Source organism: Trachypithecus francoisi, unplaced genomic scaffold (assembly GCF_009764315.1).
Source record: "Trachypithecus francoisi isolate TF-2019V2 unplaced genomic scaffold, Tfra_2.0 Lachesis_group7, whole genome shotgun sequence".
Classification (NCBI taxonomy): Eukaryota; Metazoa; Chordata; class Mammalia; order Primates; family Cercopithecidae; genus Trachypithecus; species Trachypithecus francoisi.
The window spans coordinates 36,821,653-36,841,810 of record NW_022681472.1 but is presented as its reverse complement, the minus strand read 5'-3'; the positions used below and the strand labels follow the sequence as shown (position 1 = coordinate 36,841,810).

The window sequence follows — 20,158 nt, the reverse complement described above, 5'->3', positions numbered from 1 at the left end:
CATCCCATATCAATTCATCTTCTCTATGAGGATGGTTTTCAAATATTTTTTTTTTTTCCAGCCCTGAATGTCTCTCCTAAGGCACAATATACAAATGGCACTTGAGCGTTTCCACATGGGTGCTCAAAGTCAACATAGCTGCAACTGGATTTGTCTTCTTGTCTTTAAAATTGATTGTCCTCTTCTGACTTCATATCTATTAGTGGGACTCTTCTTCTCCCCAGTGATAAACCATCAAACTAATTCTCCAACTCTTCACTTATTTTCCATTGGCTACTTATTGTTAAATTCTGTGAATTTATGCTTCACAATGTCTTTAAAATCTTCTGTTTCTTTTCATTTCCACTACCTGATTCACAACCACTTGCTTGTGAAGTGATCATTACAATAACCCCCTGAGGTGATAATAATAGTAACCACTGCATCTATTCTTCTTGATCTCCAACACTAATAAAATAATATTAGTTCATGACCTTCCATCTGTCATGCACACAACTGTCAAATTTATCCTTCTAGACATTACATTCTTCTTCCTTCACTGAGAAATTTTCAATGGCAATTCTTTATCCTTAATTTTACCTTTCCCAACCCCTTCTCCAACTACTGCATTATTTTAATCCTCGTGAACTAAGCTGGAATTTTACTGCCATCCTAGCATGTCAATCATAGTTCCACCTCCATACTTCTTGTCCAGTTCACTCTCCACTTGTTAATGACCTCCTTAGTCTCTCTACATGTTCACAATATTTAAATCTTTGCCATGCTTCACAACCCAACTCAAGTCTCACCTCTCTAATAGATTCTCTTTGTTCTCTCTGGTTCACAAAATATTACCAGTATATGTATTCAAAAGTATAATAAATAGACAAGAAATATTAATATGAAATTAAGATATTATCTATACAAGTTATCTAAACCACTATTATACTTGCTTCTTGTTGCATTCATTTAGCAGTAAATAGTGTATGTCTTTGTGCTTTCAACGAATGAAGACCTAGCTCAACATGAATCAGCTAAAATAGAATATTTCTGCAAGTCTCTAGAATTCTCATAATTCCATCTGGAATTATGAATGCCTGTTGGTCATTAATAAGCCAGCTCTACCCAAATAGTGCCTACATGATTAGGTCAGCATAAATCTGTTGTGATTTAGAATAGAAAGTGGCACCGCCTGCATTGTTTCCCTTGCCATTGTTCCATATTGTGATCATGCTTAACTGATTAAATGATACTTTCTATACAACATTTTATTAGTAAGAGTGGAAATTACTGTATTTCTCTTAAAACTGAACTTGTTTTATATGTCCCAGAAATTTCTTAAATGCTAGTCCTAAGGGCCTAGCCCACAATGGTACTTCTCTAACAGCAACGACATAGCATATCTGCCCAAAGAGCACTACATCTAGCCATTGTGATTTATCCAACTCTAAAATACTGACAATAACATTATAGATTTTTTTCATTTGTATGAGTGTCTCCTCCCTCCATAAATTGCACAGTACTGGAAGTCAGAAACGAAGTTCAACAATTCATTCAAAAATGTTTTCTGAATATTAGTTCAGGAAGGATCCATTAAAATTTTTGAAGCAAGAATGTATGAGGCAGAGTTCTGAGTTGCCAGCAGCAGAAATACTCTGGTCAAATTAAGAAGAAAAGGAAAACAATATATTGAAAAGCTATTGGGTGGCACACAGATTCATCTACAAGTCAGAGAACCGGGCTCAGAAAATAGCCAGGAACAAAAGGCAGCTGGATCATTACATAAAACTGGTTGGGCAAGAGACTGAAGCTCTACATCTGACCTCTGCACACTGGAACTACCACCAGTGCTGCCTCCAGCACTAGACTCTGGAGGCCACTCCTGACACTATTACCTTGGAGACTGGATGTTACTGCCACTTTTTGCTTTGGATTCTAAATCTATAGCAGGCATGTCTGATTGGGCTAGCACATGTTATGCACCTCAGCTGCAAGAGACTGAAAAAACAGTGACAATTCTTTTTACCTTCAAAAACAAGAGGCAAAATAGGTCAACCACGGAATGAGGTTCAGATGCTAGACAACAAAAATAATTTTCTAAAAAAAGGTATGTTTTCACTACAATGTATTACGATCATTTTGCCCTTTAGAACGATCACTGTAACACCAATATTGAGAATAATTACAGAGGCCAAATTGGAATTTTAGTTTGAAGCTGCATGCAAGACATTATGAAGGTAAGGGGATGGAGAGGAAACAACAGATTCAAGAGAACGTGTAATGAAAGAATCTGGAGACCAATTTCACTTGGTGAGTAAAGGAGGGTTGTCAATAATTGCTGTTGGATTTCTGGCTGGGGAGACCATGTGAATTTAAACAGAAAATTTAGCAAATCAGGTAGGGGCATTTTGAGTATAAAGTGTCTGTGGCCATTTAAACGTGGCCATAAAATCTTTGCAGTTTTTCTTTGCAAAACTGCAAAAAAAAAAAAAAAATTCTTGGTATAATTTGGATACTTATCCTTGCCCAAATCCAGTGTTGGAGGTGGGAACTAGTGGGAAGCATTTGGGTCTTAAGGGAAGAACCCCTATGGCTTGGTGCTGTTCTCACAGTGTTGAGTGGATTCTCATGAGATTTGGTTGTTTAAAAGTGTCACCTCCCACTCCCTCTCGCTCCTGCTCTGGCCATATGATGTGCCCGCTTCCACTTTACACTCCACTGTGAATAAAACCTCCCCAAGGACTTCCCAGAAGCTGAGCAGATGCTGGCACCATGCTTGTACAGCCTGAAAAACCATGAACCAAAAAAACTTCTTTACTTTATAAATTACCCAGCCTCAGGCATTCCTTTATAGCAATGAAAGAATGGCCTAGAACAGAAAATTGGTACTGGGAGAGGCATCACTATAAAGATGCCTGAAAATGTGGAAGCAGCTTTGGAACTGGTAACAGGGAGAGGTTGAAAGAGTTTGGAAGACTCAGAAGAAAAGAAGGTGAGGGAAAGTTTGGAATTCCTTAGAGACTGGTTAAATGGTTATGACCAAAATGCTGATAGTGACATAGACAGTGAAGGCGAGGCTGCCAAGGCCTCAGATGGAAAAGAGGAATTTACTGGGAACAGGAGCAAAGATCACCCATGCTATGCATTAGCAAAGAGCTTGGCTGTATTCTGCCCATGTCCAAGAGATCTGTAGAAGTTTAAACTTAAGAGTGATGACTTAGGGTACCCAATGGAAACAATTTCTAAGCAGAAGTGTTCAAGATGTGGCCTGGGTGCTTCTAACAACCTATGCTCAAATGTGGGAGCAAAGAAATGACTTAAAGTTGGAACTTATATTTAAACAGGAAACAGAGCACAAAAGTTTGGAAAATCTGTAGCCTGGCTATGTAACAGAGAAAGAATTTTCTTTTTCATGAGAGGAATTCAAGCAGGCTGTGGAGCAACCACTTGCTAGAGAGATTTGCCTAACTAAGAAGGAGCTAAGTGCTGATAGCCAAGACAATGTGGAAAAGGCCTCGAAGGTGTTTCATAGATCTCTGAAGCAGCCCCTCCCATCACAGGCTTTAAGGCCTAGGAGGACTGAGTTGTTTTGTGGGCCAGGTCCATGCCCTGTTTCCTTGTTCAGCCTCAAGATACTACTCCCCACATCCTGGCTGCTCTGGCTCCAGTCTTGACTCAAAGGGGCACAGATACAGCTGGGGCTGCTGCTTCAGAGGGTGCAAGCCATAAGCCTTGGTGGCTTCCACGTGATGTTAAACCTGTAAGTGCACAAAGTGCAAGAGTAAAGGAAGCATTGTAGCCTCCACCTAGATTTAAGAGGATGTATGAGAAAGCCTGGGTGCCCAGGCAGAAGCCTGCTGTGGGAACAGAGACCTCACAAAGAACATTTACTAGGGCAATGTAGAGGGGAAATGTGGAGTTGGAGGCCCTGCACAGAGTCCCCATGGGGCACTACCTAGTGGAGCTGGTGGAAGGAGGCCACCGTCCTCCAGACCCCAGAATGGTAGATCCATGGCATCTGGCACGTTGCACCTGAAAAAGCCACAGGCACTCAACTCCAACATATGACACCAGCCAAGGGGGCTGCACCCAACAAAGTCACGAGGCAGACCGCCCAAGGCCTTGGCAGCCGACCCCTTGCACCAGTGTGTCCTGGATTTGGTACATGGAGTCAAAGGAGATTATTTGGAGCTGTAAGATTTTGAGTGCCCTGCTGCGTTTTGAACTTGCATGGAGCCTATAGCCCCTTTCTTTTAGTTGATTTCTCTATTTTGGGGTGGGAATGCTTACCTAATACCTATACTCCCATTGTATCTTAGAAGTAAATAATTTATTTGTATTTTACAGGCTCATGGGTGGAAGGGGCTTGCCTTCTCTCAGGTGAGACTTTGGGCTTTTTGGCCTTTTGAGTTAATATTGGAATGAGTTAAGACTTTGGGGGATTATTGGGAAGGCATGACGGTATTTTGCAATGTGAGAAGGACATGAGATTTGTGGGGGCCAGGAGATGAATTACATGGTTTGGATATCCGTCCCTCCCCAAATCTCAAGTTGAGATGTAATCTCCAATGTTGGGGTGGGACTTGGTGGGAGGTATTTAGGTCTTGGCAGAGGATTCTTCATGGCTTGGAGCTGTCTTTGCAATAGTGAATGAGTTCTCATGGGATCTGCTTGTTTAAAAGTGTGTCACCTCCCCACCCCCTTGCTCCTGCTCTGGCCATGTCATATGCCTACGTGCCTGCTCCTGCTTCACCTTCTGCCATGAGTAAAAGCTCCCTGAGGCCTCCCCAGAAGCTGAGCAGATGCCAGCTTCATGCTTGTACAGCCTGCAAAACCATGATCCAATTAAACCTCTTTTCTTTATAAATTACCCAGTCTCAGGTATCCCTTTATAGCAAAGCAAGAATGGCCTAATACAAATCTGCTTCCCCACTCTATGAAATATAGCAGGTCTCATGGTAGAAGTGATACGTGACTGGCAAGTCTCAGCCACAAGTGGTCTTGCAGTTTTCACTCTCATCCTCTTTGAACATTGTGACCACCAAATGAAGAATTCCAAGTTAGCCTGGACAAGAGGCCACCTAGACAAAAAGAGGCTCAGCCATTCCAGCCTTCTGAGCTGAGGACTGAGATATGAAACACACTAATTTCCTATAGCCACCTGAGGAAATACAAGCAGAAGAACCCCCCAACCAAACTGCAGAATCATGAGCAAGGAAATAATTGTTTAAGATACTGCATTTTGAAATTGCTTATTGTACAGCAATATAGAAATCATATATTGCTGATGAGGAGATGTCCATTTGAGAGTTAGAAATGAGTCTGGAGCAAATGAGAGATAATATGACCATCACAATGTCATGCACTGCATGACATTATCCCATATAAGGTCATATTGTTGTAGTCATAGGCAAAGGTGATAATTTAAACCAACACCTAAGACATTAATAGAAAAAAAGAAATTAGTGAAGGACATTGTAAAGGAGCTTCCAGTGATGGATCAAGCAAATCTATTAAACAACTAGGAAGTCATGGATGACCTTGGTCAAAGCTTAGTGTTCTTTGGAGAACTGGTGTAAATGCCAGATAATATGAATTGAGATGGGTTTAGAAAGTAAAGAAAATGAAACAGTAAGTCATGATATCTTTTTGAAAATATTTTTATATGACTAAAAGCAAAAGATAGGGTAGAAGTTGGAGGGGTATTTTTCAAAAGATGAAAAACATATCAGTATGTTTACAAAGTGAAGTAGAACTTAAAAGAGATGATGCAAGGTCTCTGAAGAAACAGGAGGGGAAGAAGTTAGGCATGAGGGTAAAGGGATCAGCATTTTTCAGGAAGAAGAGCTGCACCTTTACTGACCCTGGAATAAACAATAGAAGGACAAGTACCAGAATAGCTGATTTGGTGGGGATGGGTCAATATTTGGGAATGGGAAGGCTCCATCTACAGTAAACTAGTTGCCAGGTGGGAGCAGGAGAGGGAAGTAATTTTTGCCTAAGCTCATCCATTTTCTCTGTAAAGTTAGAGACCATTTATCTTCTAAATGTAGGAATATATGAAAAGCTAGGAGATCTGAGCAGAGTGGCAAATATTTGAACAGAGAATAGGATAGAATATTTGTAATAGTTAGAATATGGCCACAAATTCTGTATCAGGCTAGTTTCAATTTTTCTTGTGATTCAGTACAATGAGTTCTTATTTCTCCCGAGGTTGTGAAAATAAGCAGTCACTGGTTTTTTGTGTTTTGTTGTTGTTGTTGTTTTAACAATATAAAGCCTTTCTTTTCTTCCACTGCCAAAGAAATTGACCACTTCCTGCAAAGATGGCTAGTCTGTGTGATTCCCCGTTTAATTCCACCTTCTATTCTTTTGTATTGACTCTCCTTCTTCTGTTTTCCTTTTTCAAAAAGGGAATAGATCCTTCATCCTCATTTTCTAGGTCACACTTTCCAATAAAGTACTTGCACAGAAAACCTTTATTGCAGGTCTAGCAACCTCATGTTATTATTTGGTTACCCCATTTTCATTATGGCCGAGTTTAGATTTGGCATCTCAGATATTCCCCCATCTTTGAGTAATTTGTTTTGCTGCCTGAGATCTGCCACTGTTGAGTTCTTTCTGCACAGTATTACATACATGCCTCTTCCTCTAATCGCTATGCTTTTGGTGGTTTTCCCACTTTTATAGAGTCTGGAGTTTTAGCTGTCTCCTAGTTTCACTAAAAACGGCACCAGAAACAGCGTTTGAGGTGTTTTGTGTTTTCTTTCCCTTCATACTGCTTGCTTGCTTTTTCAATAGTTTTCAAAAAAGAGAACAGAAAAAAATGTTCACTTAATGTCACTGTCAAATGGAAATCTCAAGTTTTTCTGTAAGCAATAGTGAATCTCCTCATTAATGCCATCAATACATACATACATACATAACATATATACATGCATATATATATTTTCAACTTTTATCTATATCTATTTATCATCTAACTATATATAGAGATATATAGATGTTTTCATTTTAGGCTCAGGAGGTACATGTACAGGTTTGTTACAGTGGTATACTGCATGATGCTGAGGTTTGGGGTAGGATTGATCCCATCACCCAGGTGCTGAGCACGGTATCCAATAGGTACCAGTAGGTAGCTATCCAATAGGTAGAATTGCCCCCTTCCAGTTCTCCCCTAATAGTCCTCAGTGTCTATTGTTCCCATCTTTCTGTCCATGTGTACCAAATGCTTAGCTCCCACTTCTCAGTGAGTACATATATTTGGTTTTCTGTTCCTGTGTTAATTCACTTAGGATAATGACCTCAAGCTGCATCCATGTTACTGCAAAGGACGTGATTTCATTCTTTTTTTACTGCTTTTTAGTATTCCATGTGGTATAAATGTGGCACATTTTCTCTATCCAATCCACCATTATTGGACATCCAGGTTGATTTCATGTCTTTGCTATTGTGAATAATGCTGCGATGAACGTATGAATGCATGTATTTTTGGTAGATTGATTTATTTTCTTTTGGGTATATACCCAGTAATGGGAATGCTGAGTTGAATGGTATTTCTATTTTAAATTATTTGAGAAACCTCCAAACTGCTTTCCACAGTGGCTGAACTAATTTACATTCCCACCAACAGTGTATACACATTCCCTTTTCTCTGCAGCCCTTGCCAACATTGTTTTTTTTTTTTTTTTTTTTTTTTGACCTTTTTTTTTCTTTTTGAGACAAGGTCTCATTCCAACGCCCAGGCTGGAGTACAGTAGCACAATCACAGCTCACTGCTGCTTGACTTCCTGGGCTGAGGTGATTTTCCCACCACAGCCTCCCAGGTAGCTGAAACTGCAGGCCCATGCCACCACACCCAGCTAATTTTTTGTTGTTGTTTGTTTGTTTTTGTAGAGATGGGGGTTTCATCATGTTACTCCTGCTGGTCTCTAATTTCTGGGCTCAAGTGATCGTCTTGCCTTGGCCTCCCAAAGTGCGGGGGTTACAGTTTTGAGCCTGGCTGACTTTTAAATAATAGCCCTTATGACTGGTATGAGATGGTATTGATGGCAGCGGCCCCGTCTAGAGTGGCTGCTGTGTAGACACCAGCTGCAGCAGGGGAGGTGCGGCCAGAACTGTGGGTTCCATGCAGCCAGCAGCAGCTGGGCACAAGCGGGAGCTCTGCCCCCTTCTGAGTTGGCAGGTGGGAGCCCTGTACTCCCAGGCACAGCTACAGCCACCCAGCTGTGGCTCCGAACCCAGGCATCCCTGTGCTCTCGGGGGCCCAGGAAAACCCCTACCCCCCACAGGCTCATGCCTGCTCCTGTCCCTGGTCTCTCTCCTCCCAGCACCCACTCTGATTTTGGAGCAGAGTTGAGGCTAGGCCGGGTGCTGTCGTGACCCAGCTCAGTGTGTGCATGCTTGGGGTGGTGCAACATGCCAGCCCCCTACTGCCTTGGCCCCCTCCAGACTTTGGGCACCTAGGAGCACGGGAGGGAGGCCAAGGGGGGTGCTGAGGAAGACTTCTCGCAGGCCTGCAGGCACCCCTTGGCAAAAACAGCCTAGGTGCCATGGAGGGCATGATTGATGGCGGCAGGAGGCAGACAAGCCCCTAGGTGGAAAGGGGCGGGTCCCTGGTGAAGCTCCACCTTCAAGCCAGGATGCCTTGAAACCTGAGGGTCTGGCTGTCAGTTCATGGTGGAATCCACAGCCCAGAGTGAAAACACATGGTGTTTTTTCTGGGCCCGCCCATAGCCGCCCATGGCCACCCATGAACCAATCAGCATGCACGTTCTTTCTTATGAGCCCATAAAAACCCCCCACCCCCACTCAGCTAGACTCACCTACTGATTTGAGGTGACATCTTTCCTATATGCTAAATTCCCTTTTTTATGTTAGACCTATTTCTGAATTTCCTTTTTAATTCCATTGATGTCTTTTTATTCAGGTGCTACATTATTCTTATTTATTATATTTATTCATTTATTTATTTTTTATTTATTATACTTTAAGTTCTGGGATACATGTGCAGAACGTGCAGGTTTGTTACATATGTATACATGTGCCATGGTGGTTTGCTGCACCCATCAACCTATCATCTACATTAGATATTTCTCCTAATGCTATCCCTCCCCTTGCCCCCAACTCCCTGACAGGCCCCAGTGTGTGATGTTCCCCTCCCTGTGTCCATGTGTTCCCATTGTTTAACTCCCACCTGTGAGTGAGAACATGTGGTGTTTGGTTTTCTGTTCCTGTGTTAGTTTGCTGAGAATGATAGTTTCCAGCTCCATCCATGTCCCTACAAAGGACATGAACTCATTCTTTTTTATGGCTGCATAGTATTCCATGGTGTATATGTGCCACATTTTCTTTATCCAGTCTATCATTGATGGGCATTTGAGTTGGTTCCAAGTCTTTGCTATTGTAAATAATGCTGCAATACACATACATGTGCGTGTGTCTTTATAGTAGAACAATTTATAATCCTTTGGGTATATACCCCATAATGGGATTGCTGGGTCAAATGGTATTTCTGGTTCTAGATCCCTGAGGAATCTCCACACTGTCTTCCACAATCGTTCAAGTAATTTACACTCCCACCAATAGTGCAAAAGCATTCCTATTTCTCCACATCCTCTCCAGCACCTGTTGTTTCCTGACTTTTAAATGACCACCATTCTAACTGGCGTGAGATGGTATCCCATTGTGGTTTTGATTTGCATTTCTCTAATGACCAGTGATGATGAGTTTTTTTCATATTTCTTGGCCACATAAATGTTTTCTTTTGAGAAGTGTCTGTTCATATCCTTTCCCCACTTTTTGATGGGGTTGTTCGTTTTTTTCTTGTAAATTTGTTCAAGTTCCCTGTAGATTCTGGATATTAGCCCTTTGTCAGATGGATAGATTGCAAAAATTTTCTCCCATTGTGTAGGTTGCCTGTTTGCTCTGATGATAGTTTCTTTGCTATGCAGAAACTCTTCAGTTTATTTAGATCCCATTTGTCAATTTTGGCTTTTGTTGCAATTGCTTTTGGTGTTTTAGACATGAAGTCTTTGCTCATGCCTATGTCCTGAATGGTATTGCCTAGGTTTTCTTCTAGGGTTTTTATGGTTTTAGGTCTTATGTCGAAGATCTTGAGTTAATTTTTGTATAAGGTGTGAAGAAGGGGTCCAGTTTCAGTTTTCTGCATATGGCTAGCCAGTTTTCCCAACACCATTTATTAAATAGGGAATCCTTTCCCCATTGCTTGTTTTGTCAGGTTTGTCAAAGATCGCATGGTTGTAGATGTGTGGTGTTATTTCTGAGGTCTCTGTTCTGTTCCATTGGTCTGTATGTCTGTTTTGGTATCAGTACTATGCTGTTCTGGTTACCATAGGCTTGCTTTTGCTTAGGATTGTATTGGCTATACAGGCTGTTTTTTTGGTTCCATATAAAATTTAAAGTTGTTTTTTCTAATTCTGTGAAGAAACTCAATGGTAGCTTGGTGGGAATAGCATTTAATCTATAAATTACTTTGGGTAATATGACCATCTTCACAATATTGATTCTTCCTATCCATTAGCATGGAATGTATTTCCATTTGTTTGTGTCCTCTCTTATTTTCTTGAGCAGTGGTTTGTAGTTCTCCTTGAAAAGGCCCTTCACATCCCTTGTAAGTTGGATTCCTAGGTATTTTATTGTCTTTGTAGTAATTGTGAATGGGAGTTCACTCATGATTTAGCTCTCTGTTTTTCTGTTATTGGTATATAGGAATGCTTGTGATTTTTGCACGTTGATTTTGTATCCTGAGACTTTGCTGAAGTTGCTTACCAGCTTAAGAAGTTTTTGGACTGAGACAATGTGATTTTCTAAATATACAATCATGTCATCTGCAAACAGAGATAATTTGACTTCCTCTCTTCCTATCTGAACACTCTATTTCTTTCTCTTAGGCTGATTGCCCTGGCCAGAACTTCCAGTATTATGTTGAATAGGAGAGGTGAGAGAGGGCATCCTTGTCTTGTGCCGATTTTCAAAGGGAATGCTTCCAGCTTTTTGCACATTCAGTATGATATTGGCTGTCAGTTTGTCATAAATAGCTCTTATTATTTTGAGATATATTCCATTAACAACTAGTTTATTGAGTGTTTTTAGCATAAAGAGGTGTTGAATTTTATTGAAGGCCTTTTTGGCATCTATTGAGATAATCATGTGTTTTTTTCATTGGTTCTGTTTATGTGATAGACTACATTTTTTGATTTGCATATGTTGAACCAGCCTTGCATCCCAGAGATGAAGCCAACTTGATTGTGGTTGATAAGCTTTTTGATGTGCTACTGGATTCAGTTTGCCAGTATTTTATTGATAATTTTCACATTAATGTTCATGAGGGATATTAGCCTAAATTTTTTTTTTTTTTTTTTTTTTACGGAGTCTTGCTCTGTCACCCAGACTGGAGTGCAGTGGCACAATCTCAGCTCATTGCAACCTCTGCCTCCCGGTTTCAAGTGATTCTCCTGCCTCAGCCTCCTGAGTAGCTGGTACTACAGGTGTGTGCCACCACACCCGGCCAATTTCTGGTATTTTTAGTAGAGACAGGGTTTCACCATGTTAGCCAGGATGGTCTTGATGTCCTGACCTCTTGATCTGCCTACCTTGGTCTAAAATTTCCTTTTTTTTGTTGTGTCTCTGCCAGGTTTTGGTATCAGGATGATGCTGGCCTCATAAAATGAGTTAGGGAGGAGTCCCTCTTTTTCTATTGCTTAGAATCGTTTCAGAAGGAATGGTACCATCTCTTCTTTGTACCTTTGGTAGAATTTGACTGTGAATCTGTCTGGTCCTGAGCTTTTTTTGGTTGGTAATCTATTAATTACTGCCTCAATTTCAGAACTTGTTATTGGTCTATTCAGGGATTAAACTTCTTCCTGGTTAATCATGGGAGGGTGTATGCATCTAGGAATTTATCCATTTCTTCTAGATTTTCTAGTTTTCTAGTTGATTGGCATAGAGGTGTTTATATAGTATTCGCTGATGGTAGTTTGTATTTCTGTGGAATCAGTGGTGATATCCCCTTTATCATTTGTTGTTGTGTCTATTTGATTCTTCTCTCTTTTCTTCTTTATTAGTCTGGCTAGCCATCTATCTATTTTGTTAATCTATTCAAAAAACCAGCTCCTGGATTCGTTGATTTTTTGAAGGGTTTTTTGTGTCTCTATCTCCTTTAGTTCTGCTCTGATCTTGTCTTAGTTATTATTTCTTGTCTTCCGCTAGCTTTTGAATTTGTTTGCTCTTGCTTCTCTAGTTCTTCTAATTGCGATGTTAGCGTGTTGATTTTAGATCTTTCCCACTTTCTCATGTGGGCATTTAGTGCTATAAATCTCCCTCTAAACACTGCTTTAGCTGTTACCCAGAGATTCCAGTACATTCTGTCTTTGTTACCATTGGTTTCAAAGAACTTATTAATTTTTTGTGTGTAAATTTGATCCTGTCATGATGCTAGCTGGTTATGGTTATTTTGCACATTACTTTATGCAGTTTCTTCATAGTGTCAGTGGTCTTTACATTTTGGAATGTTTTTACAGTGGCTGGTACCAGTTTTTCCTTTCTATATTTGGTACTTCCTTCAGGAGCTCTTGTAAGGCAGGCCTGGTGGTGACAAAATCTCTCAGCATTTGCTTGTCTATAAAGGATTTTATTTCTCCTTTGCTTATGAAGCTTAGTTTGGCTGGATATGAAATTCTGGGTTGAAAATTATTTACTTTAAGAATGTTAAATATTTGCCTGGCCCCCACTCTCTTCTGGCTTGTAAGGTTTCTGCAGAGAGATCCACCGTTAGTCTGATGGGCTTCCATTTGTGGTTTACCTTACCTTTCTCTCTGGCTGCCCTTAACATTTTTTTCCTTCATTGAAAGGTTGAAACCTTGGTGAATCTGATGATTATGTGTCTTGGGGTTTCTCTTCTCGAGGAGTATCTTTGTGATGTTCTCTGTATTTCCTGAATTTGAATGTTGGCCTGTCTTGCTAGGTTGAGGAAGTTCTCCTGCATAATATTCTGAAGTATGTTTTCCAACCTGGCTCTATTCTCTCCATCACTTTCAGCTACACAAATCAAACGTAGGTTTGGTCTTTTCACATCGTCCCATATTTCTGGAGGCTTTGTTCATTCCATTTCATTCTTTTTTCTCTAATCTTGTCTTCATCCTTTATTTCATTAATTTGATCTTCAATCTCTAATATCCTTTCTTCTGCTTGATCAATTCAGCTACTGATACTTGTGTATGCTTCATGAAGTTCTCATGCTGTGTTTTTCAGCTCCATCAGGTCATTTATGTTCTTCTCTAAACTGGCTGTTCTACTTAGCAGTTCCTGTAACCCTTGATCAAGTCTCTTAGCTTCCTTGCATTGGGTTAGAACATGCTCCTTTAGCTCAGAGGAGTTTGTTATTACACACCTTCTGAAGCCTACTTCTGTCAATTCATCAAACTCATTCTTCATCCAGTTTTGTTCCCTTGCTGGCGAGGAGTTGTGATCCTTTGGAGAAGAGGCATTCTGGTTTATGGAACTTTCAGCCTTTTTGCGTTGGTTCTTCTTCATCTTCGTGGATTTATCTACCTTTGATCTTTGATGCTGATGACCTTTGGATGGGGTTTTTGCATGGGCACCTTTTTGTTGATGTTGATGCTATTGCTTTCTGTTTGTTAGTTTTCCATCTAACAGTCAGGCCCCTCTTCTGCAGGTCTGCTGGAGTTTGCTGGAGTTCCACTCCAAACCCTGTTTGCCTGGGTATCACCAGCAGAAGGTGTAGAACAGCAAAGATTGCTGCTTGCTCCTTCCTCTGGAAGCTTTGTCCCAGAGGGGCACCTGCCAGATGCCAGTCAGAGCTCTCCTGTATGAGGTGTCTGTCGACCCCAGCTGGGAGGTGTCTCTCAGTCAGGAGGCATGGGGTTCAGGGACCCACTTGAGGAGGCAGTCTGTCCCTTAGCAGAGCTCAAGCGCTGTGCTGGGAGATCGGCTGCTCTCTTCAGAGCCTGCAGGTAGGAACGTTTGAGTCTGCTGAAGCTGTGCCCACAGCCACCACTTCCCCCAGGTACTCTCTTCCAGGGAGATGGGAGTTTTATCTATAAGCCCCTGACTGGGGCTGCTACCTTTCTTTCAGAGATGCCCTTCCCAGAGAGGAGGAATCTAAAGAAGTGGTCTGACTACAGCGGCTTTGCTGCACTGCGATGGGTTTCACCCCCTTTGAACTTCCCTGTGGCTTTTTTTACACCATGAGGGGAAAACCACCTATTCAAGTCCCAGTAATGGCAGATGCCCCTCCCCCCAGCAAGCTGGACCATCCCAGGTCAACTTCAGACTGCTGTGTTGGCAGCGAGAATTTCACATCAGTGGATCTTAGCTTGCTGGGCTCCGTGGGTGTGGCATCTGCTAAGCAAGACCACTTGGCTCCCTGGCTTCAGCCCCCTTTCCAGGGGGGTGAATGGTTCTGTCCATTCTGGTTCTGGTTGGTGTTCCAGGATCCTGCAGCTGGCTCAATGTCTGCCCAAATAGCCGCCCAGTTTTGTGCTTGAAACCCAGGACCCTGGTGGTGTAGGCAGCCAAGGGAATCTCCTGGTCTGTGGGTTGCAAAGACTGGGAAAAGCGTAGTATCTGAGCTGATTGCACCGTCCCTCAAGGCACATTCCCTCACTGCTTCCCTTGGCTAGGGGAGGGAGTTCCCTGACCTCTTGTGCTTCATGGGTGAGGTGACCACCCCCGCCCCCCACAGCCCGACCCACTTTGGCTCACCCTCCATGGGCTGCACCCACTGTCTAACCAGTCCCAATGAGATGAGCCAGGTACCTCAGTTGTAAATGCAGAAATCACCCGCTTTCTGTGTTGTTCTTGCTGGGAGCTGCAGACCAGAGCTGTTCATATTTGGCCATCTTGCCAGATCTCCCACATTATTTTTATTATTGAAGATTTACAATGTGTTTAAATATGTAAAAGAACTAGTTCTCTTTATGATCACTTTTCCAGATTTTTCTTGACTATTTTTGTTTTTTATTTTTTCATTTGAACTTTAGTATTAGCTTATCTCTGATTACAAAATAAAAATGCTGTTGCTATTTTTATTGAATTCAATCTTTGTGATGTTGACTTTTCCTGTCTAAGAAATTATATACTTTCCCATTTATTCATTTTATTTTGTGTTTTTTGGTAGCATCTTAAAATGTTCTTTATATAAATCATAAATCATGCCCATCTCTCATACTTATTCCTAAGCATTTTATCTTTCTTGCTGAATTGTAAATAGAATCGTTTCTTCTCTTTTATCTTATATATATAATTGACTTCTGTAGATTGCATACCCACAAACTTACATAAGTTCTCTGGTTTTGGTTGATTTCTTTGATTTTTTGTCATGAAATCGGACCTACATCTATATTGAATCTTAGCTTTGCTAGATTTAATAAGCCTTGAAGTCAAGAGCTACAATAATTCTTTGCATTTGATAAATGATGCTATTTGAGCCCAGGTCACATCTTCTATGAAAGCATTATTTCATCCTGGTTTTTGCATATGAAGCAATGTTATGGTTGATATTGATTTGTTTGCTTTTCTTCAATATTTAAAACAATATCCAGCTATTAGTTTTTTATTATTGTCAAGTAATCCATGAGTATCTTGGGAGAATATTTACTGTAATTTTGCACTTTATCAAAAGAGGAAATATGTGGCTTTTATTGTTCAAACAAATAAGTTTCAACTGGGCACGGCGGCTCACACCTGTAATCCCAGCACTTTGGGAAGCTGAGGCAGGGAGATCACCTGAGGTTGGGAGTTCGAGATCAGCCTGACCAACATGGAGAAACCCCATCTCAACTAAAAATACAAAATTAGCTGGGCATGGTGGTGCATGCCTGTAATACTAGCTACTCAGGAGGCTGAGACAGGAGAATCACTTGAACCCAGGAGGCAAAAGTTGCGGTGAGCCAAGATCACGCCATTGCACTCCAGCCTGGGCAACAAGAACGAAACTGTGTCAAAAAGAAAAGGAGAAAGAAAGAAAGAAAGAAAGAAAGAAAGAAAGAAAGAAAAAGAGAAAGAGAAAGAGAAAGAGAAAGAGAAAGAGAAAGAGAAGAGAAAGAAAGGAAGGAAGGAAGGAAGGAAGGAAGGAGGGAGGGAGGGAGGGAGGAAGGGAGGGAGGGAGGAAGGGAGGGAGGGGAGAAAGAGAGAGAAGAGAAAGAAAGAAAGAAAGAAAGAAAGAAAGAAAGAAAGAAAGAAAGAAAGAAAGAAAGAAAAGAAAGAAAGGACAGACGTTTCAATTATTCTGGGATATGTCTATTCTCTTACCATGAATCATCCAACTGATTACCTACATGGGCCTCACACTAGACCAAGTACTTCTTGAGCAGCATAGTATCAGAAGTACCAGCTATTGTGAGCCAAGAATGTGAATATTGAAGAAAAGCTGGAAAGATCAAGCACTATCAATGATCAAAGCTAAGGCAGGTAGGCGAATTGATGTTAGCATGCATCTATGAATCACAATAGTCAGAAGCCAAGCAAGTAGACAATAATTGGTGAGTGAAGTTGGGAGTGGGGAGGTGATATTTAATACAGCATGAGAAAAATCAGTGGCAAAAAGACTAGATAGAAATATTATATGTAACTCATGAAAGACTGAACACAAATTGTCCAACAATAAAGGAAAAATCTACAGTAAATATGCTAGACTATATGCAGCTATTAAAATTATAACTCTGATCATTAGGTAGAAACATTGAAAAGTATTTACAAAATGATTCTAAGTGAATAAAAAAGTTATAATAACTACATATTCATATTTATTATTTCTAATTTAAAAATAAAGGCAAAACAATGGAGACAGCCAAAATATCAGTTGTTGCCAGAGGTCAGAAGGGAGTGAAGCACAGAGAATTTTAAGAGCAGAGAAACTACTCTGTATGACGTAGCCATGCATCACTTAACAACAGGGAAACATTCTGAGCAATGTGCCATTAGGCAATTTCATTGCTGTGCGAACATCACAGAACGTACTTCTACCAATCTGGATGCTGCAGCCTACACATACAGCCTATTGCTCGTAGTCTACAAACCTAGGCAGCATGTTACTACATTGAATATTGTAGGCAATTGTAACACAATGGTAAGTATATGTGTATCTGAACATATCTAAACACTGAAAAGATACAGTAAAGTTACAGTATTATAATCTTATGGGACCATCCTTGTATATGCAGTCCATGGTTGACTGAGATGTTGTTATGCAACAAATGACTGTACCATAATGTTGGATATATGTCATTATACATTTATCCAAACCCATAAAATGTGCAACACCAAGGGCGAACCCTAATGTAAACTGTGGACTTCAGGTGATAATGATGTGTCAATGTAGGTTGATTGGTTGTAATGGATGTAGCATTCTAGAGGGGAATGTTGATCATGGGGGAGGCTATACATGTCTCAGGGCAGGAGGCATTTGGGAAATCTCTATACCTTCCACTCAATTTTTCCGTGATCTTAAATCTGCTCTAAAAAATAAAGATTTTATTTTTAAAAGCTTAACTACATGTGGACAAAACTTGTGAAATAATATGAAGAAATAACTATTAGAGAGTTGGGATTATGTTGTGATTTAGAAAATAGACTTTTTGTTGATTTAGCGAAAAGAAAAATATTTAATTCTACTGTCAAGATATGAGCTTAAGAGAATGGGCAAAGTGAAGACAAAAAGAAAACCTGATAACTAAGTCTGGCATTCGCTTCAATCAAGAAATTTTATATGCCTCCCATTGTTATCATTAATAAGAGCTAATACTAATATATTATTTCCTGTATGCTGAGTCCTTAAAACAAAAATTAGACCTCACCTATGATTAAAATCCACTTTACATATCTTTTCTTTCCTTCCTGTCAGAAATGGATAAAATGAGAGTATGCCAGTGCATATGGAGAAAACAAGAGACATAGCAAAATAAAGGTATTTTTCTGCTTTCACTGTGTAAGGATACAAGAGAAATACATAAGATGACTCCTGCCCTCAAGGCCCTTAGAACTTAGCTGGGGGAAACTGTACCTGAAATAATTGGCAGTAAAAGATATTGTTTCCTGTTGCCTCAAAGTGCAATAAAATATTTTAAAAAGAGAACAAATATATGAAAACAACTCCACCAGTGTTCCTCAACAGGAGTGTTGTTAGAATTAGTGACAGAACATTTCTTTCGTTGTGCAGAACTCTCTCATGCATTGTAAGATTGCTTACATCCCTGACCCCTGTCTTTTAAATGCCAGGTGTTCCCAATCATTGTGTCAAACAAAAATAAATTTAATTTCAAATGCCTCTCACATTTATTTACAAATTAAGACTCTTTAGACCAAACATTTTCAAACTCCAGTGTTCGAAAGAATCTTAGGTGCTTTAGTGCATCCTGTTCAACTTATCAATATTGAAAACCCTAGTGGTCGGGCGCGGTGGCTCAAGCCTGTAATCCCAGCACTTTGGGAGGCCGAGACGGGTGGATCACGAGGTCAGGAGATCGAGACCATCCTGGCTAACACGGTGAAACCCCGTCTCTACTAAAAACTACAAAAAACTAGCCGGGCGAGGTGGCAGCGCCTGTAGTCCCAGCTACCCGGGAGGCTGAAGCAGGAGAATGGCGTGAACCCGGGAGGCGGAGCTTGCAGTGAGCTGAGATCCGGCCACTACTGTACTCCAGTCTGGGTGACAGAGCGAGACTCTGTCTCAAAAAAAAAAAAAAGAAAACCCTAGTAAAAATAATAGTGATAACCTATGTATCCAAAACCCTTAGACATCTTTGATTCCTCTCTTCTCTCATCTTCCACATTAGATCAAGCAACACTGCTCTGTCTGCTCTACCTTTAAAACCCCATTCACAGTCCAACCACTTCTGTCTACCATACCATGTTGTCCAAGCTCCCATCATCCCTCACCTGGATTATTGCAGTAGCTTCTTGTTGTGGACTGAATGTCTATTTATCCCCAACATTCATACATGAAGCCCTAACCTGCAATGTGCTGGTATTTGGAGATGGGGCCTGTGGGAGGTGATTAGAGTTAGATGAAGTCATGAGGGTAGAGCCCTGGTACAATGGATCAGTGTCCTTATTAGAAGACTCACAAGAGAGCGCTCTCTCTTTCTCCTCTCTCCCTCTCCCTCTCCTCATTCCTTCCCCAACCCATGCATACCCATCAAGGGAAGGCCATATGAACACATGGTAAGATGGTGGCTACCTTTATGCCAAGAGAAGAGGCCTCCCAGTGAAACTTACCTTGCTGGTACTTTGGTTTTGTACTTCACGGCCTTCAAAACCATGAGAAATAAATGTCTGTTGTTTAAGATACCCAGCCTGTGCTATTCTGTTTTGGCAGCCCGAGCCAACTAGTACCCCTCCCAGTTAGTTGCTTGGTGTCCCCTTTGCCTTGTTCAGCCCATTCTCAGAATCGTGCTGAGAGTGATCCCGGTGGAAACGCAAGTCAGATTACATCATGTCCTCCTCAGAACACACCCATGACTTCTTCTTTTCTCATGAACATTACAGAAAAGTTTTTACATAACCCTTATGACTTGGGCCATGTGAACTTTTTGGCATGGTCTTTTAATACCCTTCCCTGCCTCCTCACCCAGAACACAGGCTTGCCGGTCCTCCGGTGTGCCAGGTCTGCTCTCTCTGCGGGATCTTTGCACAGTCTGTTCTATCTCTGGAGAGCTCCTCCCCTGCTCTCCTGACCATGAATTTCTTTACTCAGATTTCCATGGTCACCTTAGCTAGTGCCAATGCCCTTTCTCTCACACATCCACTTCCTACCTCCTTCCTTTAATTTACTTTTCTCCTTGTCCTGTGCTGCTTTTTTTCTTTCCATAGCACATCATACATTTTACTTATTTATCTTGTTTATTGTTAGCTCATCCTCCCCATGAGAAAATCACCTCCATCAGGACAGCGGTTTTCTTTTCCATGTTGTTCATTGCTGTTTTCCCATATCTGAAAAAGTGTTTCTCAATATTTTTTCCATTATTGCTCCCCTAGGACTTTTTCAGGCATCTTTTTTCCTAATCATCCCCAGATGAAATTTTAATACCACAGATAGGCTGTATACATGGCTATGTTTGGGGGACCACAAAGCATTTCAACATCTAACATTTTTCACCCTCAATAACTAGTATTTTCTCCCTTGGCATATTATCACCAA

General features: G+C 40.9%; 1 long non-coding RNA gene across 2 annotated transcripts in view; it reads right to left on the bottom strand.

Annotated features, from left to right (window-relative positions):
- Positions 1 to 20,158, bottom strand: part of LOC117079201 — a 78,083-nt gene that overhangs the window by 51,615 nt on the left and 6,310 nt on the right. The gene's annotated exons all lie outside the window — the stretch shown is intronic.